This window comes from Geotrypetes seraphini, chromosome 12, assembly GCF_902459505.1.
Source record: "Geotrypetes seraphini chromosome 12, aGeoSer1.1, whole genome shotgun sequence".
Classification (NCBI taxonomy): Eukaryota; Metazoa; Chordata; class Amphibia; order Gymnophiona; family Dermophiidae; genus Geotrypetes; species Geotrypetes seraphini.
This window is the reverse complement of record NC_047095.1, coordinates 30654041-30676792: the sequence shown is the minus strand read 5'-3', so window position 1 is coordinate 30676792 and position 22752 is coordinate 30654041.

The following is a 22752-nucleotide window of genomic DNA, read 5'->3' as shown; positions in this document are numbered from 1 at the left end:
TAGGGCATTCCACTATTTATCTTTCTCCACTGAGAAAATTGACCATTTAGTGCTATTGTCTTTATTCCCTATCTTTTACCTAAGTATCTACAACTGGATTTTGCCTCCTATCCCATTTTAGCTTCCTCGGGAGTCTCTTTTGAGGATATTTGTCAAACACCTTCTGAAAATCCAGATATATTATGGGACTCGTTTTCAAAACAGATAAATGTCCAAAAAGTGACATATAGGGGCAGATGGGTGGGTGGTTGTTTTTTTTTGCCAAAATGTCCAAATTGCTATTTTCCAAACCCTTGTATGTGGTTTTTCTATGTTGCTTTCTGCATTGCATCTATATCTCAAGGGAGCATGTTGGGGGCATGTTTTGGAAAGGCTTATAATTTGGACAATTTTCTGTAATAATGGAATACTGTAGAAAATGTCCAGGGCAAAAATTGGATGTTTGAGGTGTTTCAAGGTGCCCAGACTAACCAGATGACCATTGAAGGGATTAATAAATTCACTTGAAATGGTCACTTATTGGTGGGAGCTCTTACATACAAGATATATTTAGACTCTGCGCCATAGAAATTCAAATTAGTAATACTGTTCCTATCAGACCTCAGTGGCGACTGGTTTCACTCACCAAACTCTTCATCGGTCTCTAACTGTATTTAACCACTGTGCTAACCCTTATAATAATTATTATTGTTAGAAACTAGTATATCCAATCACACTTACATTATTAAAACTGAAGTGTGCTCTATGATTCTCCTACTTAATAGCCATGAGCTGTTTCACAGTAGCTGCTGTCTCAAAGCAGGTCCTGCATGAGTTTAAGAGATTCAACAAACTTTGTGATGCAAAAGCATTTGGAATACTCAGTACTGAGATGTTGAAGTTTATATTTGAGTAGTTAAAAAAAACATAGTATGTGGGATCACAGGAGAGATTGAGGGACCCATTGACAGAAATATATTGCTTCCAATTATTTCAATCTGAATGAGATAAGTGCCTATCTTTATAAACATAGAGGACTGCTATCTTGAAATTGATTTGCTGGAAGGGCATTGATTAAAAGTGTAAAGTTTTTTCACAAACAGTGGGGTCGCTCTGAGCATTTTTTACACATAATATAAAATATGTTTAAATGAATGGAAAAAAAAATGTTTGCCTTATGATGTGTGTTGAATAGATAACATGAGACATTGTATTTTTGATATTCCCAAGATTTAATTTTTATGTTTATCATTCAACATTTCTAAAAAGTGGGGTTTACATTTTTTTTTATGTTTGCTTGATATGTTGGGTTTTGTTTTTTATATGTACTAATAAGATTTCATAAATGCAAGGTCAGTCCTATTTATAAAACTATGTAGAACCTGAATCACAAAGGATTCTTTCCCACTTTTTCTGTACAAGTGTATAGGAAAACACCTTTATAAATCAGGTCCATGTAACAAGTAGCCCAGTGCATCAAAGGGTTATTGCTCCCTCTAGTGACAGACATTAAGAGCTGCAATTGAAACCCAGAAGATCTAATGTTTATCCAGCGGACAGCCTAGTCTAGCTTGTGGTTTAGTGCCTTTCATGTGAGAGCTGCTGTCTCCAGAGTAGTTCATGGCATCTACTGTTCAACAGGACAACCGAATATGGATGTGAATCTTTTGAACCTGAATAATAACATACTAACATAGTAAATGATAGCAGATAACAATCAAACTGGCCCATTCAGTCTACCCAGTTGTGACTCTTCTGCTTTGGGATAGATGAGCATATAAATCCCCATACACAAGCCATCACCAACTCCCTCCTCCTTCCCCACAGATACACATATCTCATTCTGTTTCATCAGCAATCTATACAGTGGTAATATCACCTCCTTTTTTCTTCTTTTTATTGCCTCTCCCCATACTGCAGTCTACCGTCTCTCTGCTCAATCCATCATTTTATCACACTCTTTTGCTATCTTGAGATCATCAGACACAACCGTCTGGTGCATATGAACTCCTCAAGCTCCGTCCCACTGTGTACCTCTCCCTTGGATTACTACACCTCTATTGCATGACCACTTTTTTCTATTGAATCTTATCTGCCAAGCTTTAGACTCCTTCAGTTTTCTTAGATGACTACTTGCTTTGTCTACTCTCTCAATGGTATCTACTCTTTTGAAAATCTTAGTACCATCTGCAAAAATGTAAACTTTAACTCCTAATCCCTCAACATTGTTCGTAAAGACGCGGAATTGAACCAACCCTGGAACAAATCCCAACATATTCCACTAATTACCCCTCTCTCCTCAGAATGAATTCCAGTTACCACTAGCCATTTTTGTCTATCATTCAAGGGACCCACCCCTTGACTTCTCAGTTAATTTTGGACCAGGAGGAGGAGTCTGCATTGCACTGGCTCATGTGACAGAAGAAGGAAGCGTCACACTCACCAGAGAGAAGAAGTGGCAGGCTGTAGCTGAATCAGAGCTCAGACTTAGCAGATGAACTGGTAGGAGTGCTGGAGAGTGAGAGTGTGTGTTTGTACTTGAATCAACCATCAATCTGATGGTGATGGACTGGAGGTGTGAAGGGCAGAGTGCCAAAGGGGAAGGAGAAAGAGAATGCATCTGTGAGAGAGTATGAGGTAGGGAGAGAATAGAGGCATAATGTGATAACATGAGCTTGTGTGCACCCTTCCCCAACTAATCTAATCTAAATCTTGTATTTATATACCGTGCCATCTCCCCAAAAGGAGCTTGACTCGGTTCACATAAAGATCAATAATCAAAGTGAAAGTAGTTAGATTAGAGAAAAAATAACTTATTTATGAAGACCCTCATCCAACATCTTAGAGAGAAGATAGCTAATTTTCCTTAGAACAATTTTCTATGAATTGTTGAAATAACAGTGTTTTCATAGATTTACGGAAAATCTGGAAGGAGTGAAGAGTTCTAAAACAAGAGTGAATCCCATTCTAAATCATTGTAAAAGAATATGAGAAAGATCGAGTAATATTGCCAATAGATTTTATTCCTTTTAAAGATGGAAAGGACAGTTAAAATTTCTGACCACCACTTGTGACCCCTTGCACATTTTGAAATTCCAAGACACCAGTCTATACCAGGATAGTTGAAATCTCACATAACTATGGTGTTTGGGTTCTTGCATTCCCTTCTCAGCTTGGCTACCATTTCTGTATCCTCAGCTTCAGTTTGCCCAGGTGGACGGTAGAACAGTCCCATCTTTATCTCGGATCCGTTGCTTCCTGGTACTTTGATCCACAATGTCTCCAGTTAGGCATTTGTCGCTGCTGTGTCCACATTGGTTGAGTGAATGGTATCCCTTATGTATAGTGCTATTCCTCCCCCTTTCTGGTAAGTCCTGTCTTTTCGGTAGAGTTTGTATCCTGGCAGTACTATGTCCCATTTGTTTTCCTCGTTCCACCATGTTTCCGTGATCCCTATGATGTCTAGTCTCTCATTATTGGCCATGACTTCTAGTTCCCCAATTTTGTTCTTTAGGCTCCTTGCATTAGTATACATGCAGTTCAACTCCTGGCATTTTCCCTTCCTTTCTATTTTCCCTTGCATTCCATTCTTCATTCTGTCCCCTTCCTGCCCTGCCAACTCCTGAGTATTGTCTTTTTTGTCCTCTCTTTGTGGTAGATTCCTATTGCCTTCCCCTTGTGGCGTGTTCCTATTGTCCTCCTCCTGTTCCTTATCATCCAGTCCCATTTTGACTTCCCCTTTCAGCATGCTCATCCTTTCCCCCTCTCGCTTCATCTGACTCCCTTGTTTGTTTATAGTCTGTTGCTTGCCACTTGTGTCTTCCCCGTAATCTTTCCCCTCAGTACCCTCACTGGATACTGTTTCCCGAACCGTCGATACCAGGTCGACTGTCGGCTTTCCCCTTCTCCTTAGTTTAAAGCTTGCTCTATCGCTCTTCTGACGTTATTTGCTAGTTGTCTAGTTCCCGCCTTGCTCAGGTGTAGACCATCCTTCTTGAAAAGCTTGTTCTTTCCCCAGAACGTTGTCCAGTTCCTCACGAAGAGAAATCCCTCTTCCTCACACCATCTTCTCATCCATGCGTTAATTGATTGTAGCTCCGTCTGCCTCTTCGTTTCTGCCCTCGGTACTGGCAGGATCTCTGAGAAGGCTATCCTCTGGGTCCTCATCTTCAGTTTCCTTCCTAAGATCTTGAATTGTTCAGTCAGTGCATTCTTGCTGTAGTCCCTCCTGGTGACATCGTTCGTCCCGACGTGGACTATCACTGCTGTCTCTTCCGTCTCTGCTCCTTCCAGGATTCTCTCAATCTTGTCAACGATGTCCTTTGTTCTCGCTCCTGGGAGACAGGTCACTAGCCGATCCTCTCTCCCTCCTGCTATGTGACTGTCAACGTGCCTCAGGATTGAGTCTCCCACCAGGATTGCAGATTTCCCTTCTTTCAGCCTCCGTGTCGGTCGCAGGTCTGTGTCCTTGGTGTTCTTCGTTTCTTCCAGCAAGGTTCCTCCGTGGGTATCCTCTACCTTGGTGTCAGATGTTTCTTGTCTGCTCTGTGTGTCTTCCTCATTTCCGTGCTCCTGTTCTTCCACTCTCCGTGTCAGTCGCAGGTCTGTGTCCTTGGTGTTCTTCGTTTCTTCCAGCAAGGTTCCTCCGTGGGTATCCTCTACCTTGGTGTCAGATGCTTCTACCCTGTCTTCTGCCCTTGCTACTGTTCCTTTGATGTGTGGTCCTTCCTGGGCCTACTCCTTCCTTCTTTTCTGTGTTTGCTTCCCTTTTGCTTGTGTGTGCGTGTATGTGTATACTTCCTTACCTTGCTGTCTTCCTTTCTTGGAGTCCTTGAATATAGTGACCCGGCCTGCCCTTCTTAAGGCCCTTCGCAAAGGCGCTCGCCTTCGCCGCGCGCCGAACGGCTGTGCGCCGTTGGCTCCCCTCCTTCAAGGGGGAGTCTGGGCGATGACGCTGCGCTGACGCGGTGGGGGTGGGCGGAGCCTCCTCTCGCCGCTACCCGCTCCTCGCCGCTTCTGAAGCTGGTCTCCGGCCCCTGTCTCCTCTCTCCGGCTCCCCTGGCTTGTCTCCTCTCACTCCTCCTCTCTTCGCTGCTGCTATCACGCGGCTCTGGTTGCCTTCGTGCCGCGGCTCCCCTCCTTCAAGGGGGAGTCTGGGCGATGACGCTGTGCTGATGCGGTGGGGGTGGGCGGAGCCTCCTCTCGCCGCTACCCGCTCCTCGCCGCTTCTGAAGCTGGTCTCTGGCCCCTGTCTCCTCTCTCCGGCTCCCCTGGCTTGTCTCCTCTCACTCCTCCTCTCTTCGCCACTGCTATCACGCGGCTCTGGTTGCCTTCGCCTGAAGAGCTGGAACTCTCTGGTTATCCAATTATATACAACATAAAGCATCAGTAAGAACTACTAATATTCTCTTAAACTGAAAAGAGAAAGTCTCCTGCTCATTAGTGCTTTAAGAAACAGTATGGTGAAGTGATGTGGCCAGTTCCAGGCTGGAGATTTTGAAACATCCCTGGATTTTTGACCATCATGGTGTATTTTGGGACTTGAAGCCCTGATTTCAATGGGTAGAATCAAGCATGGGCATCAGAACTGGGGTGGGCACAGGGCTACTTGCAAGAAACATCAAGAGAGAAATTGAGAAGTTTTTAAACTAGGAAGAAGGGGAAAGCCGACAGTCGACAGAGAGTCGATGGTTTGTGAACCGTGCAGAGGATACCATGCAGGAAGATAGTGGGGAAGACTCACTGGATCATAGGCAAGACAGAAATCCTGACAGATCGAAAGGGACACAAGAGGGAAAGAAATGCAAGAAAGTAACAGGCCACAAACTCAAGTGTATGTACATGAACGCAAGGAGTCTAAGGAATAAGATAAGTGAATTAGAAGCTATGGCACAAAAAGATAACCTTGACATCATCGGCATCACAGAAACATGGTGGAATGAGGAAAACGTCTGGGACACTGTGCTGCCAGGATACAAGCTATACCGCAGAGACAGAGTGAGTCAAAAAGGTGGGGGCATTGCCTTATACGTCAAATAAGGAATTGAGTCTACCAGAGAGAACACATCGGAAACGAAGAATAAGTTAGAGTCTCTATGGGTAAAAATTCTGGGAACAAATGGAACGGAAATGAAGATCGGCATCAACTACTGACCCCCAGGGCAGTCCGAAGAAATTGATGGAGGGATGACAAATGAGATTAAATGCAACTGCAAGGGAGGCAACGCAGTGATCAGGAGTGCCTTCAATTATCCTGGGATAGAATGGAACCTAGGCATCTCCAGCTGCGGTAGGGATGCTGTAGGCGATTGCTTCCTGAAACAACTTGTCAAGGAAAATATGAGAGGAAATGCAATTCTGGACTTAATTCTAAGTGAACTACGAGGCGCAAGATGTAGAAGTAGAGGGGATTATGAGAATCAGTGATCACAATATGATCCGCTTCGACCTGGACACAGGGGCGAAACATCGATCCAGAACGACGGCCATGGCACTGAACTTCTGAAAAGGGGATTACAAAGGGATGAGACTCATGGTGGGGAAGAAGATTAAGAAGATGATAAGCACTGTAAAAACACTAGAGCAAGCATGGTCCTTTATAAGGACACAGTTACTGAGGCATAAAATCTATATATACCGCGTATCAACAAGGGATCCAAGAGGAAAAAGAACAAGGAACCAGCGTGGCTCACTGTAGCGGTGAAGGAAGCGATCAGAGACAAGAAGACTTCATTTAAGGAATGGAAAAGGTCAAAAACGGATGAAAACTGGAAAAAGCACAAACAGCATCAAAAACGGTGCCAAAAGCTGGTAAGAGGGGCCAAAAGACACTATGAGGAAAAAATAGCCAAAGAGGCGAAAAACTTCAAGCTGTTCTTTTGAAATATTAAGGGGAAACGACCCGCGAAGGAAGCGGTGGGGCTGTTGGATGACCATAGAATAAAGGGAGTGCTAAAGGAGGACAAAGCCATCGCTGACAAACTGAACACATTTTTTGCGTCTGTATTTACCAAAGAGGATATACACAACATACCGGAAGCTGACAGGCTATATGTGGGAAACGAAGACGGGAAACTGACAGGGTTGACGGTCAGTCTAGAAGAGGTAGGCAGGCAGATTGATAGGCTTAAAAATTATAAATCCCCGGGACCAGATGGCATCCATCCGAGGGTAATCAAGGAACTGAAAGGGACTATAGTTAAACTGCTTCAACTGGCAGCCAATCTGTCAATCAAATCGGGAAGGAGTCCGGAAGACTGGAAAGTGGCGAATGTTACGCCGATCTTCAAGAAAGGTTCGAGAGGAGATCCGGGAAACTATAGACTGGTGAGTCTGACCTCAGTATCGAGAAAGATGGAAGAGGCACTCTTCCATCTCTATTGTTTTCTCCATATATGGTTCTCCTCTGTACTTTAAAACACTGAATTGTAGTTCTGTTCCCTCTTACCTTGTGTATTAGTCAGTCTGTAAGTCTATTTGTCTAACCCATTATTCTAAATTTTTTATTGTATGTCTAAATATATGTTTATATTTTTATCAATTTTGTACCTTGCTTAGTAAAACTAAATAAGCGATTCTTCAAACTAAAATAAAACTTGAAACTTGACCGCATCATTGATCACCTTGACCTTCAGCAAGGGGAGATCTTGCTTGGCAAACTTGTTGCACTTCTTCGAGGGAGTAAACAGGCAGATAGACAAGGGTGAGCTGGTCAACATTGTATATCTGGATTTTAAGATGGCGTTTGACAAGGCCCCGCATGAACAACTACTACGAAAAATTGCAAGCCATGGAATTGAAGGTGACATACTCATGTGGATAAAAAAAACTGGTTGGCGGATAGAAAACTGAGAGTGGGGGTAAATGGACAATACTCGGACTGGAAAAGAATCACAAGCGGAGTGCCGCAGGGTTCGGTGCTTGGACCCGTGCTCTTCAACATATTTATAAACGACCTGGAAATTGGTACGACGAGCGAGGTGATTAAGTTTGCAGATGATACGAAGGTATTCAGAGTAGTGAAGACACTGAAGGATTGCAAAGACCTGCAATAGGACATAAACACGCTCGAGAAATGGGCCGTGACATGGCAAATGAGGTTTAACGTGGATAAGTGTAAGGTGATGCATGTTGGTAACAGAAATCTTATACACGAATACAGGATGTCCAGGGCGGTACTTGGAGAGACCCCCCAGGAAAGAGACTTGGGAGTACTGGTCGATAAGTCAATGAAGCCATCTGTGCAATGCGCGGTGGCGGAGAAAAGGGCAAACAGAATGCTAGGAATGATTAAGAAGGGGATCACGAACAGATCGGAGAAGGTTATCACGCCACTGTACCAGGCCATGGTACACTCTCACCTGGAATACTGCGTCCAGCACTGGTCGCCGTACATGAAGAAGGACATGGTACTACTCGAATGAGTCCAGAGAAGAGCGACTGGTTAAGGGGCTGGAGTTACCGTACAGCAAGAGATTAGAGAAACTGGGCCTCTTCTCCCTCGAAAAGAGGAGACTGAGAGAGGACACGATAGAAACATTCAAGATACTGAAGGGAATAGACTTAGTAGATAAAGACAGGTTGTTCACCCTCTCCAAGGTAGGAAGAACGAGAGGGCACTCTCTAAAGTTAAAAGGGGATAGATTCCGTACAAACGTAAGGAAATTCTTCTTCATCCAGAGAGTGGTGGAAAACTGGAACGCTCTTCTGGAGATTGTTATAGGGGAAAACACCCTCCAGGGATTCAAGACAAATTGGACAAGTTCTCAGTTAGGGCTCTGGTCTTGACCTGGGGACCGCCACGGTAGTGGACTGCTGGGCGCGATGGACCACTGGTCTGACCCAGCAGCAGCAATTCTTATATTCAAAAAAATTGTCAGAAAAGATTACTCTCATTTTAAATCTTCGAGCAGTGGCAACAAGTGAGCCTGCTGCTGTCGGTATGCCCCAGAAGTCTTCATTTTGCAGCATCCAGTTGCTGCAGATTGAAGACTTCCAGGGCAGGCCAATGGCAGCAGACTCAGTCATTGTTGCTGATAGCTGGCCAAAGATTTAAAATTACAGCGGCCAGGGTGGAGCTGGGAGCTGGATAGAGAGGTCTAGGGCGGAGCTTTGCCCTGCCCCCCCCCCCCAACAAAAAGCATTTCACTGCCTAAGAATCAAGCACTACAAAGCCCACACTGCTTTGGGATATAAGTTCAAAACTAGAACTAGTCAAAAAGTCTCCAGCCTGGAACTGGCTAACTTGGCATCTCTGGTGCTGACTAGACAAGGAATGAAGCAGTGTGAGAAGTTCACTGCATTTTACTTGAGAAAGAAGCAAATCATGCACAACTTGATGTGGAAGACTCTCGGGATCCAAAATCAACCATATTACAAACAATACTCCCTCTAAGGATTGGTCAGGTGCACGCAAATTTTTCTCATGTGAGTAAGACATTCTAAAAACCAACAATTTTCCAGATTTGCAAGTATTTTTGTGAGCGACACTCCTAGAATATATGAGCAATTGCTCACATACTCAGCTTAACGGGAACACAGATTACAACCACCTCAGGTCAGTAGCAGATCTGAGAAACAATCCCCTACCCTCCATGTGTCTCCTTTCCTCCATGTCCTCTCCTAGCTTGGATTGTAACATAACTGCCTTCTGCCTTGTAAAATACTGTGGTGGACAGGAACATCCTATATAGTAATAACAATTTATGATGAAAGTGTACAATTAAGATGATCACCATGCTCCAGGTCTTAAGGAAAACACAAGTTTTCAATTTGGGTTTCAAAGTGGGGCGCTTTTTTAATATATAGAAAAAATCTCAGGATGCATTTAACAAAATCGGTTGGAGTCAGATATCACTCAGTGTAAAACTAATTCAAAATAGTACTGTCTCCAGGACACAGATTCTCACACCTGGTATTCCAAATATTCCAAATTCCAGCCAGTCTCTTAACACAAACAGGCATAAGGCAAGAATGCAGAAAGCTGATTTACTCCAAACAAAGGTGAAAAGCAGAACGCTGGTAACCGCATGAAAGAGCCCCACCTGTGCAAGGGCATCCCCCTTCCTGTCAATCAGGGAACAATCTGTTCTTCACACCTGTGTTTGATGAAGGCAGCATTGCTGTCTCAACCTGTACAAAGCACACCCTTAAAGCAAATCAAGCTGTAAAGATTCTTCAGACTACCCACTTTGTTTTATTTCCCCCCTGAGGATGTCACAGAGCCAGCATTCACAACTGAGGGAGGGGGGGGGGATTCCAGCTATTGTGCTGTAGCGACACCTAATGATCAGGCTCAAGGAGATATGTGCTAAAGGATCTTTGCGCAGTGGTTAAAGCTACAGCCTCAGCACCCTGCTCCTTGTGACCCTGGGCAAGTCACTTAACCCCCACATAGCCCCAGGTACATTAAATAGATTGTGAGCCCACCGGGACAGAGAGGGAAAAAAAGCTTGAGTACCTGAATAAATTCATGTAAACCGTTCTGAGCTCCCCTAGGAGAATGGTATAGAAAATTGAATAAATAAAATAAAATAAATAATAAAAGGTTATTAATACTCCGGAAAGTGCAGAATTACCTTTTGATACAATATGTTTCCCCTTCCTGCTGGCAGACTCAGACATATTGAAGGGGGTGGGAGTGTGTGTATGAAGTGTGTGAGACCTCTGTTTGTATAAGAGAGCTGCAAGGGAATAGGGATTGCAGGATTCCCACGAAGATGGAAGAAGTCACTTAACCCTCCATTGCCCCAGGTACATAAAAACAAACAAACTGAAATTGTGAGCCCACTAGGGTCAGAGAAAATACCCGCATAGAATGTGAACAGCACTGCATACATTTGTAGCACTACAAAAATGATTAGTAGTAGCAGTAAGAAGTTGCCATGGGATTCCTGCCAGGATGGTAGAAATTGCTGTAGGATTCCCACAGGAGTGTAGTCAAAATCTCTGGTGATTCCAGAATGAGGTTTGGAATGCACTGAGAGAAGCAATTGGAGCATCAGAATGAGGCTTGGAGAGCTAGTCCACCAGACTGAGGCTTGGAACACTCATTGAATGAATAGTGAATCGAATACCATAAAAAAAAAACCCACAGGAGGCTGTAAGGGTTGGGAGGAAACAGAAGACCATGAGCATGTAAATAATAGCATCAATTCTTGCGGATATGGATGGGGATGGAAGAGATTATGGGAATGGACTAGATCTTGGAACAGGAGGCAATTTTGGTACATAGGTAGGAGTGTTTTATAAGTCACCTTAGGCTTACAATGAAGTTAATGGCAACATCTCAGCAACATTCCTATTTGTAAGAAGCATCAGACAAGGTTGCCCCTTCTAAGTGTCATATCATTAGAAACATAGGCAGAAGGATCCAGACTTCTCTAGATATCAAAGGAATAAAATGGGCCAAGGTCAAGAAAGCACTTTTTGCAGTCAATGTCATATTTACTCTGATTAATACCCAATTTATTGCTTGAACTACAAAAATTTGGAGCTCTGTTGGGCTTCAAAGTAAATATGGCTAAATCTGAAGCCCTAAAAGTAACCTCAGACAATCACTAAAGAGGCAGCTGCAACTACGTTTCCAATTCAAATAGATTAAGGCAGTGGTCTCAAACTCACGATCCGCCAGATACTATTTTGAAGCCCTCAGTATCTTTATCATAATCACAAAAGTAAAATAAAACAGTTTCTTGATCATATGTCTCTTTAGCTATAAATTACAATATTATTATTAAGACTTAGCCAAAAGGAAAGATTTATAAACTATAAAGAGTTTTACCTCATGCAAAATTGTAATTTCTTTAATAAGACATTAACTATTTTTTCTGCGGCCCTCCAAGTCCAAAATGTGGCCCTGCAAATGGTTTGAGTTTGAGACCACTGAATTAAGGGATACATAAAATATCTGGGGATCTTAATATCTAACACCCTGGCAAACCTATACTCCCTGAATTATAGGCTGCTGCTGTATAGACTTGATCTGGGTTGATCCTTTACTGGTTGCAACAAGTAGCTATCATTAAGATAATGGTATTACCCAGATTTATGCATTCATTCCAGACCCTGCCCTTGTTAATCACAAAATACATCTTTCTACAAATGCAGAAAAAGTTGCTCTGGTTCAACTGGAATAGGTGGCTACCCAGAATGGCTTGGCAGTTAATGACTAAATTGAAAGAGGATAGAGGTTTGGCTATTCCAGATCTATATAAATACTATTTAAATATGTCTCAATTCCTGGAATCATCGAAGGATTTTATAGCCAAAAGAGCAACACTGTTGGTCACTTTTAAAACTGACATAGAAAAACAAGACATTCTTAAATTATATTTTATAAATAAGAATGCCCTGTTTTGTGGTCAACAGATAAACATCTTTCCAGATGTCTCCAAACAAACACAATACAGGAGGAAACAATTCCTACATCTCAAGACTCGAGTCTTGGGTGTAGGAGCCTCCTTTTTCCTTAAATTCCCATGCAAATGTTTGGTGACTTATCAAAATGTTAGATATGTTTTTGTAGATCCAGCTCATTTAGAGAATTTTCTTCAAGATAAAAATAAAGTAAATATTTTACCTGAAACTAATACAGAGATTGAGGTTGAGTGAAATATAGAAGTTCTTCTTTTGCCTGATCTGAAGATTATTGAATAATTTATTTCCTGTTAATCTTTTTCTTATGATTCGGTGATGCCAATAGAACAAGCAGCCCTCATATAATGTGGATTTGAATTAGATTTTCTTTTATTTTGATGTATTTTCCTTGATTATTTTTTTTCATGGAATTGTTATAAGTTGTAACAAATGAATAAATTTATAAATAAAATAAAAAATAAAATAAATAAATAAATACTATGGGGAGCATAATCAAAACTTTTAAACATCCAAAAACCTGCCTAAGTCAGCACTTGGATGTCCTAATAGCAGTGATGTCCAAGTGCCAATAATCAAAACCAACTTTCTGGACATGCAGCAACACTTCTAAGCTGCTGTGCATCCAGAATTCAAAGAGGGAGGTGTGTTATGGGTAGGAATCAGGCAGGCCTCCGCCTGGATGTCCTGAAGCAATAATCAAAACTTTTCTAGACCTCCTAGGTGGAACTTACTCACCAGAACTTAGACCAAAGTAAAACAGATCTAAGTACCCCAAAGGTGACCAAACTGACATGATGACCACTGGAGGGTTTAACAAAATCCACTGGAGGGTTTAAAGCATGACCCCCTCCTACCACCCAGAGATGGGGGGGGGGGGAAATCACATTGAAGGCATACCATCAGCTGAACATGGCAGAGAAATAACATCAGCTGAGTCAGTTTTGAGGATACCTGTTGGCTCAGCTAAAGGGGACTCCCCATGCCAGAATCAGCTGGAGCCCTATACCCCTCCCTTGACCCCCCCCAACATCCCTCCACACCCTTCAACACTCCTGCCTCCCTTCTGATACCTCTGACATCAGGCAACACCCCCAACACATCACCCGAAACCAGCAACAACCCCCACATCACCTGACACCCCTATACAATCTGATGCAAAATTGGCAGGAGGGAAGCCCACTACTGCCTACAGGGCCACATGCTGCGAATAACGGGCCTTCCTCCTCCCAATGCATCTTGGGATGCAGTGGGAGGGGCCTAAAGCCCTGATTGGCCTTTTAACTTTAGAGAGTGCCCTCACGTTCTCTCTACCTTGGAGAAGGTGAACATGTCTCTATCTACTAAGTCTATTCCCTTCATTATCATGAATATTTCTATCATGTCCCCTCTCAGCCTCCTCTGTTCAAGGGAGAAGAGGCCTAGTTTCTCTAATCTCTCACTGTACGGCAACTCCTCCAGCCCCTTAACCATTTTATTCGCTCTTCTCTGGACCTTTTCGAGTAGTACCGTGTCCTTCTTCATGTACGGCAACCAGTGCTGGACGCAGTGGGGGCATATCATGGCCCAGTACAGTGGCATGATAACCTTCTCCAATCTGTTCATGATTCCCTTCTTAATCATTCCTAGCATTCTGTTTGCCCTTTTTGCCGCCGCAAATCCTCAAGGTGACCTGAATAAGGTACATCAGTCCCTTCAAGATCATTAAACCACTCACCCACCCCCACTTTACAAAGCTGCTGTAGCGGCTGCTGTGCAGCAAATGCTCAACACCCATTAAATCCCTATGGGCATCAGAATAATAATAGCTTTATTTATATCCCGTCATACCTTTCAGTTCAAGACGGTTTACAAGAGAGGCTGCAGGAATGCAGCGAAGTTCCATCAAGAGCATGAAGTAGGAGTAAACAAATAGGCATGTAACATAATTATATATATCAGAAGGCAGGAGCATGCAAGTAGACATAGAGGAAATCGTTTGAGGAAGTTTAAACGAATTTATCAAATAAAGGGGTTTTCAGTGATCTTCTGAACGATTACCACAGCAGCTTTGTTAAAGGAGCCCTCAGTTTGCCAAAGCTATATAAAATGTTTAGAAAACCATAAAGGGCTTGGATAAAAAAAAACTTTAAAAATACCTATAAAAAAACAAAAAAACACACTTCTTGCATTAAAACTAAAATTTCTGTCATTGGTATCTCAAGGTGAATTACATACAGGCACAGTTGATATTCCCTCTTCCCAGAAGGATCACAAATGAAGTGTGTACCTAAGCCAATGTGACTTGCTCAAGGTGACAAGGAACAGCAGTGGGATTTGAAGAAAGGTTTTCCTAGTTCTTAGCCCACTGCTCTAAACCAGTAAGATCAGGAAGAAGAAACATATCCATATGGACAGACTGATGAATAGACTTGCTTGAGCAAAACATACCTAAGTACATAAGTAAGTACATAAGTAGTCGCCTCCGCCGGGGCAGACCAGAGGTCCATCCAGCCCAGCGGTCCGCTCACGCGGCGGCCCATCAGGCATATTGCCTGGTCAGCGGTCCCTGACTAATTTTATTGCCTACCTCTACAGTTATCTCTAAACCTTCCACTGCTCTTATCTGTACCCCTCAATCCCTTTGTCTTCCAGGAACCTATCCAGGTCTTCCTTGAAACCCTGTACTGTGCTATTTCCTATCACGGCCTCCGGAAGGGTGTTCCATGTGTCCACCACCCTCTGTGTGAAAAAGTACTTCCTTGCGTTTGTTTTAAACCTGTCCCCCTTCAATTTCATCGAGTGACCCCTTGTTCTTGTGGTTTCTTTCAAATTGAAAAATCTGTCTTTGTCAACCTTTTCGATGCCCCTCAGGATCTTGAAGGTCTCTATCATATCTCCTCTGAGTCTCCGCTTTTCCAGGGAGAACAACCCCAGCTTCTTCAGTCTGTCAGTGTATGTAAGGTTTTCCATACCCTTAATCAGTTTAGTTGCTCTTCTCTGGACTCCCTCAAGCATTGCCATGTCCTTTTTGAGGTACGGTGACCAGTACTGTACACAGTATTCCAGATGCGGGCGCACCATAGCCCGGTACAGTGGCAGGATGACTTCCTTCGTTCTGGTCGAGATACCCTTCTTAATGATACCTAACATTTGGTTTGCTTTCCTCGAGGCTGTGGCGCATTGTGCCGACGCCTTCAATGTCGTGTCTACCATCACTCCCAAGTCTCTTTCCAGATTACTGACCCCTAGCATTGATCCCCCCATTTTGTAAGTGAACATCGGGTTCCTTCTCCCTATATGCATGACCTTGCATTTCCCTACATTGAAGCTCATTTGCCACTTTTTCGCCCATTCTTCCAATGTCGTAAGATCCCTTTGGAGATTCTCGCAGTCAACCGTGGTTTCAACCTTGCTGAATAGTTTGGTGTCATCTGCAAATTTGATGACCTCGCATTTTGTTCCCTCCTCCAGGTCGTCAATGAATATGTTAAACAGGAGCGGTCCCAGCACCGATCCTTGAGGAACCCCGCTCGTGACCCCTTGCCAGTCCGAGTAATGGCCCTTTACACCAACCCTCTGCTTCCTGTCTGCCAGCCAGTTTTTGATCCATCGGTGGACCTCCCCGTGCACCCCATGGTTCCATAGCTTCCTGAGCAACCGCTCATGTGGTACCTTATCGAAGGCTTTCTGGAAGTCTAGGTAAATTATGTCTATGGGTTCTCCTTTGTCCACCTGGTTGTTTACCCCCTCAAAGAAGTACAACAAGTTTGTGAGGCACGACCTACCCTTGCAGAACCCATGCTGGCTCGACCTTAGCTGTCCATTTTTTTCGATATGGTCACAGATGCTGTCCTTAATCAGTGCCTCCATCATCTTTCCCGGGACCGATGTGAGGCTTACCGGCCTATAGTTTCCCGGGTCGCCCCTCGAACCCTTCTTGAAGATGGGCGTGACATTAGCTATTTTCCAGTCCTCCGGGATCTCTCCAGTTTTTAGGGATAGGTTGCATATTTGCTGAAGTGTCTCTGCTATTTCATTCCTTAATTCCTTGAGCACCCTTGGGTGAATGCTATCCGGACCTGGCGACTTGTCGCTCTTTAGCTTGTCTATCTGCCTGAGGACATCCTCCTGGCTCACCTCTAATTTGACCAGCTTGTTATCTTGATCTCCATTTTCTATTTCCTCTGGTTCCGGAATGTTGGATGTGTCCTCCCTCGTGAAGACCGACGTAAAGAAGTCATTTAACTTGTCAGCTATTTCTTTTTCCTCCCTCACTACTCCCTTTCTATCCCCATCATCCAAGGGCCCCACTTCCTCCCTCGCTGGTTGCTTCCCCTTTACGTACCTGAAGAATGATTTGAAATTTTTTGCCTCTCCCGCTAGTCTCTCTTCATATTCCCTCTTTGCTCTCCTAACCACTCGGTGGCACTCCTTCTGGCTTTCCTTGTGTTCCTTTTGGTTGGCCTGCGTTTGATCCTGTTTCCATTTTTTGAACGATGCTTTCTTGTTACTGATCGCCTTTTTTACAGCTGCCGTTATCCATGCTGGGTTCTTTATTCGATTTTTCTTATAAGAATAGCTTATAAGGCTGCATTTTGATTACAATTTTAATTGTGCAATTAAAGATATGGGGGGGTTTTCTCCCCCACTTAACCCTCCACTGCCCAGAATCACAAGGCGCTGCAGTGGGGAAAAAATAAGTAAATAATGTACTTTTAATTGTATGGATTACAAATTTTAATAGAAATTCAGCTCTAAAATATTAAAGAATGAAAAGTAATGAAAAGATAAGAAACACAAAATACAAACTGAAAAATTACATATTAAAGAATCAAAAACAGCATGCTGAATAGCTATAAACAGCTTTACAATAGTCACAGCCTACTTTAGAAATGAAACCCTAAACGATCAGAAATTTTGCAAACAGGGTGATAAGAAAGTAGTAAGGACTGGGAGATGCTCAGAAGGAACTCCAGTGCCGTAGAGAACAACACCAGAAAACACTGCAGGAACAGCACAGAGAAAAACCTTCCTAATGCTCAAAACTAATAACATGATAATTATATGTATGCTATTAGCATTGAGCTTTGGAAAGTCAAGGGGGAGGAACATGCCTGGCACATGCACAGAAGTTTTGTGGTAAGCACAGTTCTTTCGCGTATGCCCAGGCAAACCAGAAGTAAAGCATACACTGCACTGTTCTACACCTTTAAATATAAACTTTTCACTTTTTTTATTTTTTTTTTTTAAGACTTATACAGTAAAACCTTGGTTTATGAGTATAATTTGCTCCAAAAACATGCTTGTAATCCAAAACACTCGTATATCAAAGCAAATTTCCCCATAAGAAATAACGGAAACTCAGACAATTCATTCCACAACCCAAAAACTTTAATACAAAATACTATATGTACTTGTATTGCAAGACCTCGCTCATTTAGAACAGTCGCTACACTCCTGCAGCGTCAGAGAGAGAAGAACCATCGGCTCAGTTGTGATGTGACTGTATACTGTATGTACTCGTATTGCAAGACATTTATTGTATCTAAAGTTAAAATTTAATAAAATGTTTTGCTTGTCTTGCAAAAACACTTGCAAACCAAGTTGCTTGCAATCCAAGGTTGTACTGTATTTAAGTGCAGAAAGCAGGCACTGATGTGTACGTTCACTTTTGGGTTTGCTCTGATTTGCACACATTGGTCTCTCATTGCCAGCACTTACAAGGCTTACACAGACTTCCTTCTGCTTCCAAATAAAATAAAACCCAGCAGATTTTAAAGAAAAAAATCATGGGAAATTCTCTTTTTAAATAACCTAATGCTTGCTCCGAGCTGACGTTATTTTTTTCAGTGGCAAGGTGGCCTTGTTTTGTGCACTGTTCTCTGAGAATTAGAAAATGACCCCGTTAACATCCATTTGACTACGTTTGCATGCTATTTGTGCTAGCCTTTGGCATGCATGTTGTCTCCCATGCTAAAGCTCTCTCAGCTAGGGTTACCAGATTTTTACTATTGGGTAAATTTCACCATATCACCATAACTCCAGCATTTATATATAAATTATTAATTCCATACTATCCAAACAGAGCTTTAAGATCTAATGAACAAAATTTATTAACTATTCCTTCGCTCAAGATTATCAATACAAGACGGCAGTTTATTTTTTCGGTAACCGCTCCACAGACTTGGAACGCCCTTCCAATTTATTTACGAAAGGAGCATGATCTGGGAAAACTCAAAAGTAATCTAAAAACATTTCTTTTTAAAGATGCCTTTGGTATTTAATTTAATAATCCTTAGGCCAATGATTTTACTGTATTATATTATGTTTTTAGTTGTTTCCCTTGTGTACTTTTCCTTTTTTGTTCTGCTTTTCTATATTAAATTGTTTTTCGCATCCCCTTTTTACCTTATGTTATGAATATGATGAGCTAATTTTTAGCCCTATGTCATTGTTCAAAGTTTGTACTGTATTGTTTCCCACTGAATGTATTTTAAATTGTTCATCGCTTAGAATTATGATTAAGCGATTAATCAAAAGAACCATTAAACTTGAAATGTGGTATCTGAGCTCCTGCTCTAATGGCATTTTAGATAAAAAAAAGTCTCTAATGTAAATGTGGAGGTATGAATATGCCTTTAGAGGCTGACCACATTTCAGGTTTAGTTACAGTGCCAGAATTGACCTAAAAAAAAAAAAAATTCTGCCGTTTTGTATTCAGGTAAAGGTTATTTTGAGTTTCGGACATTTTTGAGTTTTGACTGAAAATGACTCTGTTTTTGAACATAAGAATAGCTTTACTGGGTCAGACCAATGTTCCATCTAGCCCAGTAGCCTATCCTCACGGTGGCCAATCCAGGCCACTAGTACTTGGCAAAAACCTGAATAGTGGTTGAAGCTGAAAATTTGTGCTTTGTCCCTCCCTCCCTCTCTCTCCCCTTAAACAGGAGTTGACCCTCCTCCTGGTCCCCCCCCCCCGTACCCCACCCATTGGTCATCCTTGGCTTATCTTACAATTTCTAGTGGTCTAGAAGTGTAGTTGGGGCAGGAGCAATCTCCAGTTACTCCTGCCCACTCTGATTCTGCTCTCAAAATGGCCACTCCAAATAAATACTTTTGATACAAATTTTAGCAGTAATTTAATTCTTTAAATTTAGAATAAGTTCCTTAGGAATTAGCCTGCTGGCAAGTCAGTCAGTTCGCCTGAGTACGTACACCCAGTCAGCCCGAGTTAACCAAATCAGTTGAGTCTGCCTAAGTCAACCTGTTCACGTCTAGTACACCCAGTCAGCCTGCGTTAGTCAAGTTGGCCAGAATATATCCAGTCAGCCAATACATCCCAGTCAGCCTGAGCCAACTTGAATCAGCTTGAGTACACCCAGTCATCCCAAGTCTACTGAGTCAACCCAGATCAGAGGTTGCTTTCAAGAAGTATGTCGATACAGGCCTGGTTGCATGAGTGGTGGTCAGAACTCCCAGTTTTTCCTAACTCACTGACTCACAGTTGGTTGACAATGAGTCCAGACTGTAGAGGCTGAGGAGTGAATTCATGAAAGGGCGTTAAACAACAAGGGGGCATCCGTGGAAAATCAGGGGCGGGAAACTGCACGGTGACACTAGGAAGTTCTTCTTCACTGAAAGGGTGGTTGATTGCTGGAATAGTCTTCCACTTCTGGTTATTGAGGCCAGCAGCGTGCCAGATTTTAAGGCTAAATGGGATAGACATGTGGGATCTATCCGCAAAGATAGATAGGGAGGGTCATTGGGGTGGGCAGACTTGATGGGCCGTGGCCCTTATCTGCCGTCTATTTCTATGTTTCTAAACAGGCGTAATCATGTTAGTATGCACTAACAGCTAAATCCACCCATTATATTCCTATGGGCATCTTTGCTGGGTAGCGTGTACTAACATGCCATGTTTTTTTTTCAGCCCAAAATGATGTGTTTTCATGGAAACTGAAAATTTTTGCTATGCCTTTAGCTGAGTCAGTAAAAACTTATGGGGCGTTGAAATTACATCTAGATAACACTGTCACTAGCTCTATGTCATTGGACTTTGTAATGCTCTGGACATAGGTCTGAATAAGAAAATGGTAGGTAAATTACAATAGGTTGAAAATGTGGCAGCAAGGGCAGTTATGAAGAGAAAAAATAGCACTAGACCGTTATTGATGTTGCTTTATTGGATACTCATCAATGAAAAAAGTATATTTATAAAATAATTATTTTGATTTTTAAAGTCTTACATAATCAGATGCCATTACAATTATATCAATAACTAGGGTTACCATATGGGTCCAGAAAAAGGAGGACGGATTGAGATATCTGGGTTTTACTTCCATTGCTTTTAAAATCCAGATGTCTCTATCTGTCCTCCTCATTTCCATTGCTTTCAGTGGAAGTAAAACCCAGATGTCTCAATCCACTCTGGAGCCATATAGTAACCCTACCAATACCTGTGTCTTTATGGACCTGCCAGATCTTTTCAGTCCTCAGAGAGAACTACTTTGAAAAAAATTGTACCTGAGAAAGACCACTATTAAAGAAATCTACTTAATGAAGTGGTGAAGAAAAGTAGCAACAGCTGAGCTTTAATAAGCTCCTTTACACCTTTTTAGAAAAAGCTTGATTGATATGTGATTGTTTCTGGGAAAACATAACTAGTGGAGTTAAGATATTGCAAATGGCCAGTTTTTCATATCATGAGAAAGTTATATTTGAACTTCTGTAACTTTATTTTTTCACAAGAAAGGATGAGATTGGGCTTGTTGTATTACAAATTGGTTGATCTAACAATTAATTAAAACCTCATTATTTGCTCCTGGTGACTTTAGTTACCTTTTCCCAGAGAGGGTCACACTTTAAAAAAAAAAAAAAAAAAATTAAATTATATTCCACAAATCCTACAATTCTGTGCGGAATACAAATTAGTCAGGTACTTTTTCAAGCATTTTTCCCTAACTGTCCTGGCGGGCTCCCACTCTATCTAATGTTGACTTCTTTTACAATTGTTATTTTATATTTGTACATCATCTTGAGTGGAGGGTATATCCAAACTTTTAGAAATAAATGGAGCATGCATCCTTGCCTATTGTGTCAATATAACCAGTCACCTTCAACATGCTCTCCTGTTCCAGATTCTTCACATCCTTCTGTTAGACCAGTGGTTCCCAACCCTGTCCTGGAGGACCACCAGGCCAATTGGGTTTTCAGGATACCCCTAATGAATATGCATGGAGCAGATTTGCATGCCTGGCACCTCCATTATATGCAAATCTTAGAGGAGACTTAGAGGGGATATGATAGAGACTTACAAGATCATGAAGGACATAGAGAGAGTAGAGAGGGACAGATTCTTCAAACTTTCGAATAATAAAAGAACAAGAAGGCATTCAGAAAAGTTGAAAGAGGACAGATTCAAAATGAATGCTAGGAAGTTCTTCTTTATCCAATGTGAGAGCGTAATAGGGCAGAGTACGGTATTGGGGTTCAAGAAAGGATTGGACAATTTCCTGCTGGAAAAGGGGATAGAGGGGTATAGATAGAGGATTACTGCACAGGTCCTGGACCTGTTGGGCCGCCGCGTGAGCAGACTGGTGGTCTGACCCAGCAGAGGCATTGCTTATGTTCTTATTAGGGCTAGTCTGAAAACCTGACTAGCCTGGTGGTCCTCCAGGACAGGGTTGGACACTGTGTTAGACAATGATACACTTCTTTCCCATTCTTCAGGATCAGGCTCTTGCCCGTCTTTTCTTTTAAGTGGATACAATCTTGAAACACTGGAGCTGAACTGGTTTGACATCAAGCCACTGTTTTGTGCTAGCATTTGTGGTAGTATTTATTACTATGATGTTAATGTACTGTAAAAGGTCAACAATTCCAGCACTGGAATGCAAAATATCAGCACTAATTAAACATTATCCTATTGTAAACTCATTGACAGAACTCCAGTGAATTGCAGCTTTTCTTAACAAGCAGATGCACAGATTACAAGGGTAATCTGTGTATTATAAATTAATGCCATGCCAATGAAAATGAACCACCCAAAGGCATGTTTAGTTAGCATGGTGAAAAGACTTCTGCACTTTGCTATATAGCCCACAGCCAAGCTGCAACATGACTGACACCCTTAAAGCATTTGGCAGGTCCAAAATGCCACACAGGTTTACTGCAAAGTTAATGTTAGAGTTGAAAAGATTAATAAAGAAACCAATGTGTATTTGGTTCATTTTCTGAATTCTATTCAGCACATCTTGGCTATCCTAATACAACATTTAGAAAAGCCTTAGTTCTAATAGGGTCATGGGCAGGTTATTGCATATATATAATGAACGTACAAGCTGGAACATCACCCTAATGCAGACTTTAAATTATTCTGTTTACATTCATTCATTCTGGGGGCTCATATTTTGCCCT